Raw genomic sequence first — 6,914 nt, 5'->3', positions numbered from 1 at the left:
TGTCATTTGTTTCTAGGTATTTTTTGATTTCCTTCTTGATTTCTTCAGTTGATCTCTTGGTTATTAAGTAGTGTATTGTTTAGCCTTCATGTGTTTGTATTTTTTACATATTATTTCCTGTAATTGATATCTAGTCTCATAGCATTGTGACTGGAAAAGATACTTGATACGATTTCAATTATCTTAAATTTAACAAGGCTTGATTTGTGACCCAAGATATGATCTATCCTGGAGAATGTTCCATGAGCAGTTGAGAATAAAGTGTATTCTGTTGTTTTTGGATGGAATGTCCTATAAATATCAATTAAGTCCATCCTGTTTAATGTATCATTTAAAGCTTGTGTTTCCTTATTTTCATTTTGAGTGATCTGTCCATTGGTAAAAGTAGGGTGTTAAACTCCTCTACTATGACTGCGTTACTGTCGATTTCCCCTTTTATGGCTGTTAGCATTTGCTTTATGTATTGAGGTGCTCCTATGTTGGGTGCATAAATATTTACAATTGTTATATCTTCTTCTTGGATTGATCCCTTGATCATTATGTAGTGTCCTTCTTTGTCTCCTGTAATAGTCTTTATTTTAAAGTCTGTTTTGTCTGATATGAGAATTGCTACTCCAGCTTTCTTTCGATTTCCATTTGCATGGAATATCTTTTTCCATCCCCTCACTTTCTGCCTGTATGTGTCCCTAGGTCTGAAGTGGTTCTCTTGTAGACAGCATATATATGGGTCTTGTTTTTGTATGCATTCGGCCAGTCTATGTCTTTCGGTGGGAGCATTTAATCCATTTACACTTAAGGTAATTATCGATACGTATGTTACTATTACCATTTTCTTAAATGTTCTGGGTTTGTTATTGTAGGTCAAAGGAGACCATAAACAAGACGGAAAGACAACCCTCAGAATGGGAGAAAATTTTTGCAAACGAAGCAACTGGCAAAGGATTAATCTCCAAAATATAGAAGCAGCTCATGCAGCTTAGTATCACAAAAAGAAACAACTGGAAAATGTTAAAACTAAAGACAAAAGGAAAGATGCATAAATACTGTACTTAGATTGATAAAGTTGTTTCCTATGGAGGTTAACAATTCTGAAAGTACTCTACATATATACTGAGATTGAGCAAATATGTAAAGGCAGGACAGGTGGTGGGAGCCCAGTTTCTCCCTTTTGGAAAAGGTGGCCACAGGCTAACAAGAGGGGCTGGCTAGAATGAACCGTGTGGGCTTGGATTAAATTTGGCGACATCAGCACGAACTCATGTTTAGCTTAATATAGATACAGACTGATAGATACATGAATAACTATAGATATATGTGTATACATATGTGTTCATGTATGTTAATACACATACATATATTTCCTATCTCTGTGCACTGAAAAGGCTTAGGAGCAATGACACTCCCATAACAACAGGCACAGCAAGGGCCCACATGTTGCTTTCTGTACCATTCTCCAATTAAAGAACCAGTGCTCTCTGGAGAAATGTCTGATTCTAGGGCTGGGGCAGGGTATATACCAGATGAACCTGGAGTGTTTTGTAGTGCCAGAAATTAAGGAAACGCTGAAAAAATAAACGATGTGGTCATGTCAGAGGGACACAGGAGCCAAGCTGAGGAGCTTCCAATGGCCAAAGCTGAAATAATTCAAGCAATAAAATAAATAATATGGTATTGGGTTATAGCCCAAAATATAAAATAAATGTTCAAGAGTCTGTGCTGATATAAATGAATGATTGAATAAATAAATAAATGGGAGCTCAATATCACAAAAACAAACAACCCAATCCAAAAATGGACAGGACACCTAAATAGACATTTCTCCAAAGAAGATATACAGATTGCCAACAAAGACATGAAAGGATGCTCATCATCATTAATCATTAGAGAAATGCAAATCAAAGCTACAATGAGGTATCACCTCACACCAGTGAGAATAGCCATCATCAAAAAATCTTCCAACAATGAATGCTGGAGAGGATGTGGAGAAAAGGGAACCCTCTTGCACTGTTGGTGGGAATGTAAATTGATACAGACACTATGGAGAACAGTATGGAGGTTCCTTAACAAACTAAAAATAGAACTACCATACAACCCAGCAATCCGATTACTGGGCATATACCCTGAGGAAACCATAATTCAAAAAGTCATGTACCACAATGTTCATCAGCACTATTTACAATAACCAGGACAAAGAAGCAACCTAAGTGTCCATCGACAGATGACAGGATAAAGAAGATGTGGCACATATATACAATGGAATGTTACTCAGCCATAAAAAGAAACGAAATTGAGTTATTTGTAGTGAGGTGGATGGACCTAGAGTCTGTCATACAGAGTGAGGTAGGTCAGAAAGAGAAAAACAACGTATGCTAACACATATATACGGAATCCAAAAAAAAAAAAAAAAATGGTTCTCAAGAACCTAGGGACAGGACAGGAATAAAGACGCAGATGTAGAGAAAGGACTTGAGGGCACCGGGCGGGGAAAGGTAAGCTGGGACGAAGTGAGAGAGTGGCAGTGACATATACACACTACCAAATGTAAAACAGATAGCTAGTGGGAAACAGCCACATAGCACAGGGAGATCAGCTCAGTGCTTTGTGACTGCCTAGAGGGGTGGGATAGCGAGGGTGCAAGGGAGGCTCCAGAGGGAGGGGATATGGGGATATATGTATATGTATAGCTGATTCACTTTGCTATACAGCAGAAACTAACACAACAATGTAAAGCAATTATACTCCAATAAAGTGGTTAAAAAAAAGACACACACAGACTCAAAATGAGGGGCTAGGAAAAGATATTTAATGCAAAAGGAAACAACAAAAAAGCAGAGGTAGTAAAATACTCATAACAGACAAAATACACTGTAAAACAAAGGCTCTAACAAAAGACAAAAAAGTGCATTATATAATGATAAAAGTATCAACAAAAGAAGAGGATATTACACTGATTAACATATATGCACCAAATACAGGAGCACCTGTATACAGGTGCAAATATTAACAGAAATAAAGGGAGGAATTTATGATAATACAATAATAGTTGGGGACTTTAACACCACACTTAACATCAACGGACAGATCACCAAGACAGAATATCAATAGGCAACAGTTTTAGGAAATGACGCAATAGACCAGTTAAATTTAAAAGATATCTACAGGACATTCCTTCCAAAAAGGGCAGAATACACATTCTTTTCAAGTGCACAGGGAAATTCTCCAGGATAGGTCACATGCTAGGCCACAATACAAGTCTCAACAAATTTAAGAAGACAGAAATGATATCAAGCATTTTTTCTGACCACAACAGTATGAAACTAGAAATCAACTACAGAAAGAAAAATGGGAAAAGCACAAACACGTGGTGACTAAACAATATGCTACTGAAAAACCAATGGATCAATGAAGCAACCAAAGGGGAAATCTTAAAGTACCTTGAGACAAATAAAAATGAAAACACAATACTCCAAAATCTATATGATATAGCAAAAGCAGTTCTAAGAGGGAAATGTATAGCAATACAGGCCTTCCTTAAGAAACAAGAAAAATCTCAAACAACCTAATCTACTGTCTAAAAGAATTAGGAAAAGAAGAACAAAGAAAGCCCAAAGTCATCAGAAAGAAGGAAATAATAAATATTAGAGAAGAAATAAATAAAATAGAGACCCAAAGAAAAAAAAAAATAGAAAAAAATAAATAAAGCCAAGAGCTGGTTTTTTGAATAGATAAAAGTATTGAAAAACTTTTAGCCAGGCTCACCAAAAAAAAAAGGTGCAAATCAACAAAATAAGAAATGAAAAAGGAGAAATAACAACTGATACCACAAAGACACAAAAAAAATCATAAGAGAACATAACAACCTAAAAGAAATGTACAAATTTCTAGAAACATACAACCTGCCAAGACTGAATCAGAAATAAACAATTTGAATAGACTGATCATTGATAGTGAAACTGAATTTGTAATAAAAAAAAAATAGCAAACAGAAGTCCAGGACCAGATGGCTTCACAGGAGAATTCTACTAAACATATAAAGAAGAGCTAATACCTATCCTTCTCAAACTTCTCCCCAAAAAGATGAAGAGGATGAAATACTCCCAAATTCATTCTACAAGGCCACCATTACCCTCATACCAAAACCAGACAAAGACACTAAAAAAAGAGAAAATTACAGGACAATATCTTTGATAAATATAGGTGCAAAAATCCTCAGCAAAACATTAGCAAATGAAATAGAACAATACATAAAAAGGATCATACACCATGATCAAGTTGGATTCATTCCAGGGTCACATGGATGATTCAACACATGCAAATCTAATCAATGTGATACACCACCCTAAAAAAAGGAAAGACAAAACCCACATGGTCATCTCTATAGATGCAGAAAAAACACTTGACAAAATTCAACATCTATTTATGATAAAAACTTTCATTAAAGTACAGAAGGACATATCTCAACATAATAAAGGCCATTTTCTACAAGCCCATAGCCAACATAATACTCAATGGTGAAAAGCTAAAAGCCTTCTTGCTGAATTCAGGAACAAGACAAGGATGCCCACTCTCACCATTTCTATTCAACACAGTATTGGAAGTCCTACCCACAGCAATCAGACAAGAAAAAGAAATAAAATTTATCCAAATTGGAAGGGAAGTGGTAAAATTGTCATTATATGCAGATGACATGATACTCTATACAGAAAACCCTAAAGACTACACACAAAAATGATTAAAACTACTAAATGAATTCAGAAAGATAGCAGGATACAAGATTAATACACAGAAATCTGCTGCCTTTCTTTACACTAACAATGAAATATCTGAAAGAGAAGGTAAAAAAAAATCCCATTTAAAATCACATCAAAAAAATTAAAATACTTAGGAATAAACCTAACCAAGAAGGTGAAAGACCTATACACTGAGAACTATAAAACACTGATAAAGGAGACTGAAGACAATTCAAAAGAATGCAAAGATATCCCAGGCTCTTAGATTGGAAGAATTAATATTGTTAAAATGCCCATACTACCTAAAGCAATCTATAGACTTAATGTAATCCCTATCAAAATACCCATGACATCTTTTACAAACCTAGAACAAATACTCCTAAAATTTATATGGACCTTCAAAAGACCCTTAATTGCCAAAGCAATCTTGAGAAAAAAGAACAAAAGCTGGAGGTATCACAATCCCTATCATCAGACTATACTACAAACCTACAGTAATCAAAATAGCAGAGTACTGGCACATAAACAGACACAAAGATCAATGGAACAGAATAAAGAGCCCAGGAATAAACCCACTCACCTATGGTCATTAATCTGTGACAAAGGAGGCAAGAATATACGATGAAGAAAAGATAGTCTCTGCAATAAGTGGTGCTGGGAAAACTGGACAGCTACGTGTAAAAGAATGAAATTAGAACATTTTCTCACACCACATACAAAATAAACTCAAAATTGGTTAATGACCTAAATGTAAGACCTGAAACCATAAAACGCCTAGAAGACAACACAAGCAGGACACCATATGACATAAATCGTAGCAACTCTTTTTAGATCGATCCCCTAAGACAAAATAAATAAAAGCCAAAATAAACAAGTGGGACCTAATTAAACTTAAAAACTTTTGCACAGCAAAGGAAACCATCAAAAAAACAAAAAGACAACCAACTGAATGGAAGAAAATATTTGCAACTGAATTGATCAGCAAGGGGTTAATATCTAAAATATATAAACAGCTCAAACAACTCAATATAAAAAAAAAAAAAATCAAAAAGTGGGCAGAAGACCTGAAGAGACATTTTTCCAAAGACATACAGATGGCTAACAGGAACATAAAAAGATGCGCAACATCATTAATTATTAGAGAAATGCAAATCAAAACCACAATGAGCTATCACCTCACGCTTGTCAGAATGACTATCATCAAAAACTCTTTAAATAACAAATGTTGGCAAGGTTGTGGAGAAAAGGAAACCCTTGTACACTGTTGGTGGGAATGTAAATTGGTGCAGCCACTATGGAAAACATTATGCAGCATCCTCAAGAAACTGAAAATAGAACTACCATATGACCCAGCAATTCCACTCCTGGGTATATATATCTGGAAAAAATGAAAACAGTAATTCAAAAAAATACATGCATTCCAATGTTCATAACAGCATTATTTACAATAGTCAAGACATGGAAGCAACCTAAGTGTCCATCAATAGTGGAATGGATAAAGAAGATATTGTGTGTGTACATATGTGTGCATACACACACACGTGTGCACACACACACACACACACAATGGACTATTACTCAGCCACAAAAAAGAATGAAATTCTGCCAATTAAAGCACCATGGATGGACCTAGAGAATATTAAGCTTAGTGAAATGTCAGACAAAAAAAGACAAACACTGTATGATATCACTTATTTGTGGAATCTAAAAAAATAAAACAAATGAATGTATATAGCAAAAAAGAAACAGACTCACAGAGATAGAAAACAAACTAGGGGCTACCTACCAGTGGGAAGGGGGAAGGGGGAGGGGCAAGATAGGCGTATGGAATTAAGAGATACAAACTATTATGTATAAAATAGATAAGCAACAAGAATACATTGTACAGTACAGGGAATTATAGCCATTATTTTGTAATAACTTTTAATGGCATATAATCTATAGAAATACTGAATCACTATGCTGTATATCTGAAACTACTATAATATTGTAAATCAACTGTACTTCAATAAATAAATAGACAGAACTTGTAAATACCAAAAAAAAAAAGGTAGTAATGAAGACAGTAGTAATGTAGCATAAGAAAGTTGGGCATAGAGGTAGATCAGTGATTCTCAACTGGGAATGATATGCTCCCCAGGGATATCTGGCAATGTCTGGAGACAGTTTTGAATGTCACAACCT

The sequence above is a fragment of the Physeter macrocephalus genome, chromosome 1, assembly GCF_002837175.3.
Source record: "Physeter macrocephalus isolate SW-GA chromosome 1, ASM283717v5, whole genome shotgun sequence".
NCBI classification, from domain to species: domain Eukaryota; kingdom Metazoa; phylum Chordata; class Mammalia; order Artiodactyla; family Physeteridae; genus Physeter; species Physeter macrocephalus.
This window is presented reverse-complemented; position numbering follows the sequence as displayed.